The 12,514-nt window shown below is 40.9% G+C and overlaps 1 protein-coding gene across 2 annotated transcripts in view; it reads left to right on the top strand.

Annotated features, from left to right (window-relative positions):
- lrfn5a (leucine rich repeat and fibronectin type III domain containing 5a) overlaps positions 1-12,514 on the top strand; it is a 112,725-nt gene that overhangs the window by 15,034 nt on the left and 85,177 nt on the right. The window contains exon 2 of one of the 2 annotated variants that reach the window (XM_038729593.1): positions 5,443-5,498. The exons of the other annotated variant lie outside the window; for it this stretch is intronic. The gene's annotated coding sequence lies outside the window, so the exon portion shown is untranslated. The remainder of the gene's footprint in view (positions 1-5,442; positions 5,499-12,514) is intronic. 2 annotated transcript variants of the gene reach the window in all.

The raw sequence follows: 12,514 nt of genomic DNA, 5'->3' as shown, positions 1-12,514 counted from the left end.
TTACAGACCACAGGCTAGTTGGCCTTAATCCTGCATCAGAACACAAGTACGTGTGTGTGTGTGTGTGTGTGTGTGTGTGTATTAGATGTGTCACATGTAGCGTGTTAACAAACATGCACAAGACCACACGCATGCACGCACACAGTGTGTGGTAAGATAAGCTTGTTAGCAAGGCTTTGGCTCAAAGGAAATATCTGATTGTGCTTACAGTATCTAAGCAGGGTTTGTTACCGTGTGTGTGTTTGCGCACGCGCGTGTGTGATCATAAGGATCACATAGAAACAAATGGAAAATCCTATATATCCAAATATGTCTGGTGTCATCTTTATAATAAGTTGAATTCAGTTTAAAGAGTTTGTTCAAGTTAACACACACACTCATTTTAGCATCCTGATATGCTAACATGGTAAATGTTATATGTGTTATATTGCCATTGCATAGCAGCGTTAGCATGCTGTTAGCATTTAGCTCAAGGCACTGTTGTGCTAAGTGCAGCCTCACACTGTTGTTAGCATGGCTGTAGACTCTTAGCCTTATCCAAACAGGTAAGCAGGCATGAAGAGAAAGACATCTAAGGAAAGGTTACCCTGCATGTGAGTTAGTGCATCTTTGGGTTTAAAATGTCACAGCGTTCTGTTACAGATCTGTGTTCAGTATTACAGTACTTTATATACAGCTTACATTCATGCCAATAAAGTGAATTTGAATTACAGTAGCAAAGTATATTGTTCCAACTCAAACTCTTTCAATACTGACCCAGTTTGAATTCCAAGACAACGTTTCAGTATTCTGTAGGCATCACTATCATTAATCTTCCTCGTTTAGATGGCAGTAATCTTCTTTAATCTAATTGTTTTTGTCAGCCAACCTTGTACTTTAGCAACCTAGGAAATATTTTGGCAACGTAACACTGCCAGCAGTCCTCAAGGACCTGCTTTAATCTTGCAATAAGCCACTGACAGCAGACTTTGTTAAACATGCATGGATTACATTTAGACATTTAGAACTATTCATTTACCCTGATTTTGTTCCTCTCCTGGCATATCAACACGTGAGTGTTTGCTGAGCAAACTTGTCTTTTTAGTGGCAGATACTGTTGGCGTCATTATCATATACCCACTTGAGTTTTTTTGGCAGCTGAATTTCGCACCCATTTCTTATCTCTCGCCCGTCTCTACTTTGTTTTTCTAAAATGTGAGACATGTTGTCTTTGCCTTTAGAAAGAAAGACATCACAGTGTGTTTGTGCCTGTGCACGTGAGTGTGTATGTGTGTGATCATTATGTCGTGATCTGAAGCCATCTGGGTTGGCTGACTTATTTGCATATCTGGTGTTAACCATTATAAATATTCATGGCCAGGGTCTAAACTGGTATGAATATTCATTTTGCCTCCAGGCCATAGACGGGTGGAGTGGCTGTGATTCCAATCAGCAGAACAGAAATTAACTCAACCTTTTGTGTGGCGGGCGAGAACACTTGATTGCCGTGGGCCCCTTGGTATGCCAGCTCCATATGTATTTGGGTTATTACGTTTCCTTTAGTCATAAGGACGCCATCTTTGATGTACACCATACTTGGAAAATGATGCCCGCAAGACAGAGGGGCAGATGGAAACAGAAACAAACTCAAGTTGTTTTGGGACAAAAAACATTTAAAGACACTATCTTTGAAATGAGTGAGAAGCTGCAGGGCAAACTATCCACCAAAGTCCAATTCAGAAGCCGCAGCAGCAGGATTAGCGATGGCATTGAGTCACTCACTGTGACACTGTTAAACCAACTAGGCTGAATCTTTAATTTCTTTGTTAACACCATTAATTGCTTGTTTAACAGTTTGCTTGCTAAAGCTACTATTAGCTCATCTGGTCTGTTAGAGCTGTGGCTGCTGGCTGCTGTATAAATTATCCAAATTGATCTAGTCTGTTAAGAAATACATTTAACACGAGCACAGGGACATTCACGGTTGCTGTAATGTTTCATTCCTCTTGTTGTGGTTTAATTTTGCTTGATTTCCAATACAATGTGGCGTCTTCTGTCTTTGATGTGCTGACTCTGTTCTCTGTCACGGCTTCGGATCTGTTGCCTTTGTGTTTGCCTTTGGTGGAGTAGGAAATGACAAACATGTTGATTATGATGGTAAATGTGTAAATCACTCACACAGATGTATCATTAATTGGCAATAAAATAAAAAGTACCTGGCTTTTGGCAATCATCCCTCAAAAATATCACTTTGAAGTCTGAACCTGGGCCCTGATGTATAGTAACTCCAGGCTGCCCCACACTCCCATAGGACCACCGCTTTACAAATTCAGAATAATATAGCATAATATACAGAATAATAGCAAGCCACGTTGTGTGCATTATATTAAAGTTAAATACTAAGTTACTCCAATTCCTCTGACTGTATTCAATGTGTGCAGCCAGTGTAGTCCTGTTATGGTGCGCGCAGCAGAGAAAACGGATCTGCTGCTCTAAAAAAGTATATATATTTATACTATACATCCAATACACACATTGTAGGGCAATAACTTATACCAATAAGTGAGAGAGAGAGAGGGAGGGAGTGTATCAGTATTCAGGACAGAAGGTCTAGGAAGTGGTGAACTATTATGATCTGTCATCTCCAATAATACACACTCGCACACGCACAGAATTGTTTTCAAGCGTTGTGGTGATTGGATGCAGATAAAAATGGAAATTTGAGATGGTCTCTCACATGCACAGAGGTACACACATTTACTCAGATATATCACTGACATGCTGGACGGAATCTTAAAATAGTAAAATTTACACTTTTGTATTCTACACGATACGTGTCCGTTTGTGCAAGCACACCACACAGGTTAAGCATATTCACCAAGACACATAAACAAAAGACACACACACACACTTACTACCATGCAAAATTCACACTCTTGGTTTTTCTCTCATATCTGACAGAGATGTCGAAACACAGAGAACAAAAAAATGGATGCAGGAACAAGAGGTTGTTTTCGGAAACATGGCGTGACTGGCGGTTGCCTTGTGTCTCTGTTTGAATGTGTGTGTGTGTGTGTGTGTGTGTGTGTGTGAGCGTGCACATTTGTGCGTGAAAGTAGAGGAATGAGGAATGAGGAATGAGTTCAACTTCATTTAACCACACATACACGCGCGCTATCCCAAGTGCTTTAAAAGAAAACACTAGGGGGAGAACAAAGAGCCTCCTTGAAGAATAGACATGAATTATTCACTCTATCAGATAAGAGGACAGAGAGGGAATGAGGGAGAGACATAGAGTGCGAAAGGGAGAGAGGGAGAGAGATGGAGATGGTGTGTGGGTGATACAGAGATAGAGACAGACAGATGGATTGACAAGGACAGCAGTGTATTATATTGCATTAGCAGTAACGATGACAGAGACATTGAGATGGGCCTCAAGAGATTTTCGATAAAAGAACACCGCTTGCCATCTACTAAACCATGTCTAAAAATCCACGGGGTGAAAAAATATCAAATAGACTCAAATAAATAAATAAAACAACTCCTTCACCTTCAAAATACATGGCATTACTTATCTGTAGAAAGCCAGGTGCTTTGGATATCAGGGTCTTTTTCTGACTTGAGGGGTGTTTTCGTTACCTGTGAAAATCCACCTGAAGTCTGCAGCAGCTTAGCTGCAGCACCTGTGCTGCTTCCACCCAGATATGCTTTATCAGATCCAAGCATGGAACATCTTTCTTATTCTGCTGCTGACGCTGTAGTACTTCAGTAACAGCAGACAATCCAGATGCTGTATCCAACAGGAAACTAGTAACTAGTAATGTCAGGTGCTGCGAATAATAGTGGTATTCTGTATGTTAGACCTGCAGTGTTATTGCTATTTTTACATAAGTAAATGATCTGAATGCCTATTCAAAATAGGATTAGGTATCGATGAAAACTTTACCAGTACCAAAACCAGTAACCTTAAAGTGATACTGATACCAATAGAGTATTTCATTCGATACCTCGCATAAAATGCCACCTTTTGAAGCCCTCAGTAGTTGATTGGTAGCCTATTATTATTTTTATTGTAAAGGACAAGCAAGGTTTTATTTTTTTCTTGTTTTAAACAACTGTTACATAAAAGTTTTGGGAAATTGTATCAGATCGCTTCTCATCCTAATTAGTTAATCCTCACAGGTAGTATCATACGGGGGAAAGACTACAGCTTGCAAATTTTTTTAATATTTGAATGAGAGAGGAGGAGTGAAATAGTTTTGTGACCAAATAAGTCATGGGAAACAAATTTAAGGTAATACTTTGAAACGTGTGTTGAAAGTAAACAACAGAAAATTATTTTGTTAACTTGCGATCAATAAACTGAATTGAAAAATCTCTGCGAATGCTTTTTCCTTTATTGGTGAGTCGCAAACCTCCAAAAATGGCAGTCACAAGTATAAAACGAGAAAGGAGTCTGTTTAAACAAGTCACTTAACTACACTGAAGACTCACAGAGGAAAAGAGAGGCTGCACGTCCAGCCGATCAAACCAACTACACCTGAAGCAGCTGCAGTCGGAGGCTCCGTGACAGTGACAAGTTATGTGAATAGCAATTACAATTTACAGAGAAGCGTTAAATGATAGATGAGACCAAAGGAAAGCCAAGCTTGTGGTGATAAACATGCAACAGTGACGAACATGCCTAAGACCACAGCCGAAGGTAAGCGGCTGTTAAAATCACACATGGACTCTGGCGTTTTTTTTACAGTTTACGGTGCAGGCACAGTAGGGGAAAAAAAGGCATGCTCTTCTTTCTTTCAGTGTATTGTTTGTATGTTTGGCTGCAAGCAAAACCATATAAAATAGTATTTTTTTGCTGTGATCTGGTTAAAAACAGTATTGATTGAAGTACTGGTTCGACTACTCGATACTGGGCTGTTTCGGTCGATAACCATAAAGGTATCAAGTAGCGATACCCATCCCTAATTCAAAGTAGCTGATGATGATTAATCACCTATACAAATACATTGTACAGTGGCAGTGTTAAGGGTTTAAGTACTGTGCACCTGTATTCAAGTAAACATGGGGTGTTTTACCCAGGCTATGACAGGTTTTAGAAAATAATGTAAAATATTAGTCATGTAGTCCTGTGATGCTCTTGCAGGAATTAGCAGGAGGAAGACAGAAAAAAGAGACAGAAGGAAAAACTGTAGAAATCTTGCCCTTTGTTCAGTTGCAGTGATAAGAATGAGAGACAGTAACTCCTGAAAAAGGAAGGGAAACAAAATACTTGAGCGATTGCAGAGCCATAATGAATTTCATAATTTATTCACTAGTCCAGGAGAATGACAGAGAAAGGCAGGGAGGTAAAGTGAGAGTGAGAGAGGAGTGAAAGGGCCTGAGAGGCTTTAAAGGACCCAGTAAGAAGTTTATTATCAGGTTTCCTAATCTTCTTTTTCCATTTCATCCCTCAACCATCAGCTCCACAGCTGGCAGCCAGTCCCTTGGGAAGGCGGGCCCTACAGTACTACAATGAGGTAATTTGCATTTACTTACGCTGTTTAAACTGTATTAAACGTAATTTGTGCTGGGGGGGGGGGAGGGGGGGGCGCACAAAACGGCCAAATCAAAAAGGAAGTGTGGCTTCAAGTAACAGAAAAAGGTTTATATGAACTGTGAGTAGACTTTGCAGTCATTGATGGATTGGGGGATTTCACAGGAGGAGGACACAAACCCACATTTGCTTTTTAATTTTGTTAATCCGTAAACAAATTCAGTCAACTCAGTCGGAGTGAACTCACATCTGCCTGTCACACCTAATCACTGTGTGAGAATTAGGAAAAAGCACAACATTTATGTTAGAACTCATATTTTATCATTAGAGCTAGATGAGGGTACATCTATAAGAACATGTACTTGTGCTCGCTGATGAGACTTTGCAGTTGAAGTATTTATAAGTACTGGAGTAGTTTGTATGTAGAGTGACAATTACTGAAAGAAGTGCTGAAAGGAGCTGAAGTATCATTTGAAGGGAAAGTACTGAAAGGATTGAAAGCATTTTGGAGCGTGCCCCTGGTGGATGCTGCTTTGAAGTTCCTCCTGGAGGAAGGCTCTTCTGCTCAGGGTCCGCACTATAGCATCCCAGTCCATGGTCAAAGCCATCTAAAAATGATGGCCGCTTCATGTCCTTTCAGAAGGACTATGACGGAAGCTCTTTCTCTGCCAGAGAGGGCATCATCTCTGCTGTTCAGAATATGGACCACAAATTTCAGACTGCAGCATCAGTTTTGTCATTGCGAAATACACATCTCCCCAATATCAATCCTGAATCTTAATACAACTGCAGGGCTGCTTGTGGTGCCTAATGTAACTAAGGTTAGAGTGGGAGCCAGAGCATTTCGTTATCAAGTCCCTCTATTATTGAACCAGGTCACAATCTGGGCTGACAGGTATGCCACATTTTAAAGATCTTGAACAATATGGTTGTTTCGTGATTTATATGTCTGATTTCTGATGTTGCTGATTGGATATGATGGTGATTACGTGCCCCAGCATGTAGCGATTTGTTTCATTTGGAGCGCAGGGTGACACAGGAAAGGTCCTGACTGAAGAATGTGACTGCGTTTCTAATTTGTCTCCATACCTGCGGGGAAGCCAGCTACTTGTTATCTGTTTGCAGCTGTTCCATTCAGAAGGACAAGAACCCAGCACAGCACCTGGTTACCTACACACACACACACACACACACACACACACACACACACACAGGGCCAGGCTGCCAGATGCTGTCCAGACAAGGTAATTGAGAGGAGGAAAGTATAGACAAAAGGAGAGAGAATGACAAGGGGAAACGAGACAAAAAAGAGAGCGTGAAAGAGCTTGTTAAGTCACGGGTGGGAGGAGGAGCAGAGACATGTGAATGTGAAGAGGAGAGGGAACAGGAAAGGATAAAAAAGGGATGGAGTGACAGAGGAGAGACGGTAGTCACATGGGATGGGTTGGACGGATGGAGAGATGGATTTCGGAGGAGGAACAGCACAGGAGAGGTTGAATTAAAACTGTAACAGTATGCATAACGCTACATCACTGAGGAGGAGGAGCAGGAGGAGGATGAGGAGAGGACAAATAGGGAGAGGGAGGAGAGGAGAGAGAGGTGGGGACTGTAGGAAAGAGAACAAATGAAGAGAAGACAAATGACTATGAGAGGCAAGAAGTAAGATACAGGAACAGGAACACAAAATGTCTATTGGCAGAACACTGCAAGATAAATTTGTTAAATTTACCTGAGCACAAAAAATATGATTTGCACTTAAGGAATACTTTGACATTTTGGGAAACACGCTCATTTGCTTTTTTTGCCAAGAGTTAGATAAAAAGATTGATACCACTGTCACGTCTCTACCCTCAGTTTGTAGCTAGCAACCAGTAGGTGATTTAGCCTGACATGAAATTGCCGCTTTGTTTTGACTCATTCATTCACCTGGATATTGAGTTCATGTTAGCTGGCTCGTGTTGGGAAGCTATTTTTGTTACATTTTGCTCCAAGCACTCAGTCGCGAGTGATGCACCTGTCCAGCCGACATCATTTGTAGTTGACAAAGAAGCCACATTAGCGATTCCTTTGAATTACAGAGTTGATATTTCTGTATGTGGACTTGTATAGCTGCACCGTTTTTTACTGTCATCCACCCTTGTCGCCATTTGTCTGTCACTATTTCTCATAAATGTACCCAGATAGCTAGCTAGTTATGTGGGAAAATATGTTCCACATCCTTAACCCTGCTTACTAAGCACCGATTGGTCATTCAGGCGATTCAGTGGTCTGGAACCAGGCTAGAGGTATTTAGTGTAGCGCAGCATAAATAGTTACAGTACGCAACGCCTCATAAGATCCAAACATCTTGTTTAAAAAGAGTAAACCTTAGAGCTTCCAGGCTATAGGATAAGCTAAGCTAATCACCTCTTGGCCTTAGTTACGTTGTACTGTAGGCGAGAGATTGATTTCCATCCTCTCATCAAACTGTCAGCAAGAAAGCACCCCTCAAGAGAGTTTACTTTACCGTTACAATTTGTTCTGTTGGTGGACCACATTGATTGTCAGAAATGTTTTTTTACTTTGGCCGCCAGTAACACACTGTTTGATTGCTGCATTTGTCTTTGCCAACCCCCCATGTCTTCTCCCTCATTCTCTGTCGTTACTCCCCATTTCTGTCTTAATCCATTTCCTCACTCTCGTTTTCTTTTCCCTCAACCATCAACTGTGTGTTCTATGAAAATCTCTCTCATTTTCTCTCTCTCATCTCCTTTACTCTTGGATCTTCAATACTCAAAACTACATTGTTATATTTGTCTCAATTACAAAGACCTTAAGCACGCACACGCGCACGCACATACACACGCGCACACACACATACACACACAGACGTACATTAGCCTGACCGTTTAAATGCTGTTTGTACAGCTAACTTCAGTTCACAGTGGGCAAGCTGGGAGCGGCTTTACAGCCAATTCTCCAAATACCCCTACTGTGTGTATGTGTGTGTGTGTGTATGTGTGTATGTGACTGCTGGAATACTGCGGTGGGTTAACTTTGCCAGCAAAGCCTCTTCATTTGGTTTATAACAACACCAACAGAGAATCAGATCAGAGTGTAATGGCATTGCTGTCATGACGCTTTTCAGTATAGATCTTTTTATTCAGATGGGAGTGAGAGCATCAGAAATACAGGCAGAAAGAGAGTGAGTGATGCCAGTGCAGTGCCTGAGGTCTGACTGTGAAGTAGCTCTGCTTTCATTCATGCTTTCAACACACACACACACACACACACACACACACACACACACACACACACAAGTGCACAAACATGTAAACACACACAAGGCAATTTGCGTCCTCCCTTGTTAGAATAAATTATTAAATGTGCCCCTGTCTGTTAATGTCATTATGATTTTGGGGGGAAATCTGATAGAAAACAACAAATTGCCTTCTCACAATTCCCATGGTTAAGTCTGATACATTTCTCATGGAGTGCATGCACACACACACACACACACACGCATGCACATTCATGCATTTGATAGGTCTCAGTCTTGGCAGTGGGCCCTGCCTCTGTGTTCCTTGACAAACCAGAGGCATAATGGATCCCACATAACAACAGCACACACAGACACATACACGCGCACACACACACACACACACACACACACACACACACACACACACACACACACACACACACAGGGGGAAACACACAAGTGGTGGAGGCATAATTGGGATGTTTCAACATGAGACAGAGGGAAACAGCACATGGTGGCATATATACAAATCCAGACAAACAAACACATCACACACACACAGACACAAAACAAAGCTATATTAGGCCATTAGTGAAGAGGTAGGAACTTAATTTACTTAGGCCTTTAGTGATTATAACCACCGGAAAATATCCAGTGCATTTTATGGTGCACTGGCTATAAAATGTACTATTTCTCAGCATGTATTAAACAAATGCAAATGCTCGTAGATTTAGAATATGACTGGTACTTTTTTAGTTTTCAATAGAGCTAATGTCCTTTTCCATCCTTGCACCCTACTAAAAAATAAATATTAGAACTGCGAACACATGAAGATCAATTTATTGTCGAGAGAAGTAATTCACAGCCTGTGAAAACAGTTGTTTAATGTCTTGTCTTGTAGATTACAAGCCCAAGAGTCTGAAGAATGTGAGCATTAACCAGCGGGAAGATACTTTGTAGTTGCATTATGGGAATTGTTTGATCCATCATTTTGGAGATTACGCTCAATGTCTGCAATATCTGTGAATGGGAACTATGGTTCAGATTATTGTTGTGGTAAGTAAGTTTGTTAAGGTTAGGCAAAGGTCACAGTTACTGTCAATACTTGCAGTTTTGTGACAGGAGGCGAGTTCTGGTATCCTGCATGAAAGTCGGACAAACTACGTAACATGCTGGCATCGGATGTACAGTAAATCGTGAAGTACAGATTTCTGAGCCATTGTGCCTATTCTAAGAGAGGTCGGTTTCATTCCATTGGTGATCCAAAAGGCACATTTGCAACCTGATCACTACAGTATACAATCATCAGTAGAGGCCAGATTTCACACATGTCAGTTGCTTATGAGAGCCAAGCTGGGTCGTGTCTCGACTGAAGTCTGACATGTTTTTCCCGGCCTTTACTTCTCACTGGACTGCAGCTTTTGTCAGTTTATTTGTCATTTGTCCAAGAAAGGTGTTTGCTGAGTACTTTGCTTTTCCAGCAAAGTCGTGCCTCACATTCATTCATAGTTGCGCTCACCTCGTAGATTTCTACTGCTGAGGGCTTCCCAGTTCAACCAGACTTTTATGCTAATCTGCCAATTGAGCAGCATCGGAGCACAGTGTGAACATATTGTGCGCTGGGGCTTCTTAACAGTAGATTTTTGCTACCAATTAACACTTCTGTAACCTGCAGACTGAGGATTTTAAAGTGTATTTGTTACCAAAATAGACCCACATTAGATCCATAAAGTTATTTGGTAAAGCTAGGTATTCAAATGTTGAACTGGCATAAAATGATTTTATAGACCCCCTGAGCCCTCTTAAAGGACCCCTGGGTTGCCACCAGGCCCTTATTTTGAGTCACCACTCCCCACAGATAAGGATGTGAAGACAATGGAAAGAAAGGAGAGCAATAACAGGGTGTGTATGTAGAGTTGCCAGGTGTTAGAGTTACAGGGTCATTACCACCATAATCACCCAGTAATGACACACTGGGAGAGATGGGAACAACCCCCCCCTTTATTTCAGCGTGTCTCTCTACCTCTCTTCACCTCTCCATCTGACCTTGCAGAAATCAATCAGTGTCCAGCAGATTCCTCACTGATTGCAAACTGTGTGTAAAATTAGATTAGTCCAAAACACTGTTTGGCAGTCGCGACTGTGAAAGTGTGCGTTCAAGTCCACGTGCGATTAGTCCTGAGGAAAGTGGTTGTGACATGTGGCATGCTTGGTGTGCGGCAGCGTGACAGCATGTTGCAGGGAAACAGAACAAACACACGCGTGCACGCACGCATATGTGCACGCACGCATACGTGCACTGAACAACCTGTCACTGTTGCATTAGAGGCTTTTAGCACTTCTTAGCAAAGCAGTCTTCCTTGAGAATGTGAACAGACACGTCACACAAAAACACTCAAACCTGCATAAACACACACACACGCTCTGGGGAATAGGAGTGGATCTGCAGTCTAAAAATGTTCTTATCATCAGATCAAAATGGTTTCTGGACTGCATTTGGGACATAACTCTTTCTTTAGAATAGAGAGGCTTTTCATGTTTTTTTAAACTTCATTTGCTGCAGCATAGAGCTTCTCAACTTTATCTAGCCTTCCTCTAACAAGGAGGTTATAGCAGTGTGTTCTTCAGGCCAAACTTGAAGGCTGAAACTCACTATAAAGCTCCTTATAGTCAATGTGAGCTGCAGATTCAGTTGAACAGATGTCACAACATTGACAGATGCATCGTCTGCAGCTGGTTTGTGTTTGGTTAGCTGGTCACTCAGCTGCATCGGGTGCCGTTTGTTCAAACATGTTCAACTTTTCATAAGACACCGATGAGCACAATAAATGTCACTTTCCGTGAACCGACCAATCACAGCCTGCGTGGGCGGGACATTAAAAGTTTGACGTGCTGCAGCAAACTTTGGAAATTTTGGACTCATTGTAATGCATAAATGGTTGTGATTAATGACGAGTTAGTAGACCTACTTAGCATTAAAAAATTACAGACCCATGTGGAGCATTTGAAAACAACCCACAGAAGTGAAATTGCTATAACTGGAAGTAATATTATGCTAGTGTTAAGCAATAACATATACTATTATTTGAAATTATATTCAAAATAGTAACATTTCATAATGAATATATTAACATTATAATACTACTACTAATAATAATATTAATACATTTTATTTCTATAGCGCTTTTCAGGACACTTTACTGTAAAACCAACACATTTAGTACATTAAAATAAAATACATAAATACAAAATACATAAATTACAGATATGTATAATGTAATATTATTGAAGTTTGAAGGTTAATCTAAAGTGGTTGGTTTTGATAAGTGATCTGAATGTGTGCAGGTCAGTACAGCCACGGATGTTTATGGGTTGGGAATTCCAGAGGGAGGGGGCTGCGATGTTGTAAGTTCGGTGGGTATAACGGGTATACAGCACACTATTAAATGAACGCTATACTAATTAATATTATACTTATGCACTCATTTATACTAATTACACATTGTTTTCACATTATCATTGATACAATGTTTTTAGAACTGTTGTTGTTACTTAAAAGAAAAAACATAAATATATACAAGGTATATGAGGATGCTCCACAACACAAGACATGCATTTTGCTATAGTACACTCTAAAAGTGGCTGGTGTGTCAAGCTGCAATTACTATGCTGCACAGGGGCTTTCTGCTACACTGATTCTCTGTGGCTGAAGCTCCATTATAATGGTGGAAAGTGGGAAAAGCTGGATGTCACCTGTC

Source organism: Micropterus salmoides, unplaced genomic scaffold (genome assembly GCF_014851395.1).
Source record: "Micropterus salmoides isolate LMB-PRFRI ecotype aquatic unplaced genomic scaffold, ASM1485139v1 Ms_hic_scaffold_19, whole genome shotgun sequence".
Lineage (NCBI taxonomy): Eukaryota > Metazoa > Chordata > Actinopteri > Centrarchiformes > Centrarchidae > Micropterus > Micropterus salmoides.
Note: the sequence above shows the minus strand (reverse complement) of the source record. Positions and strands in the feature narration are given on the sequence as shown.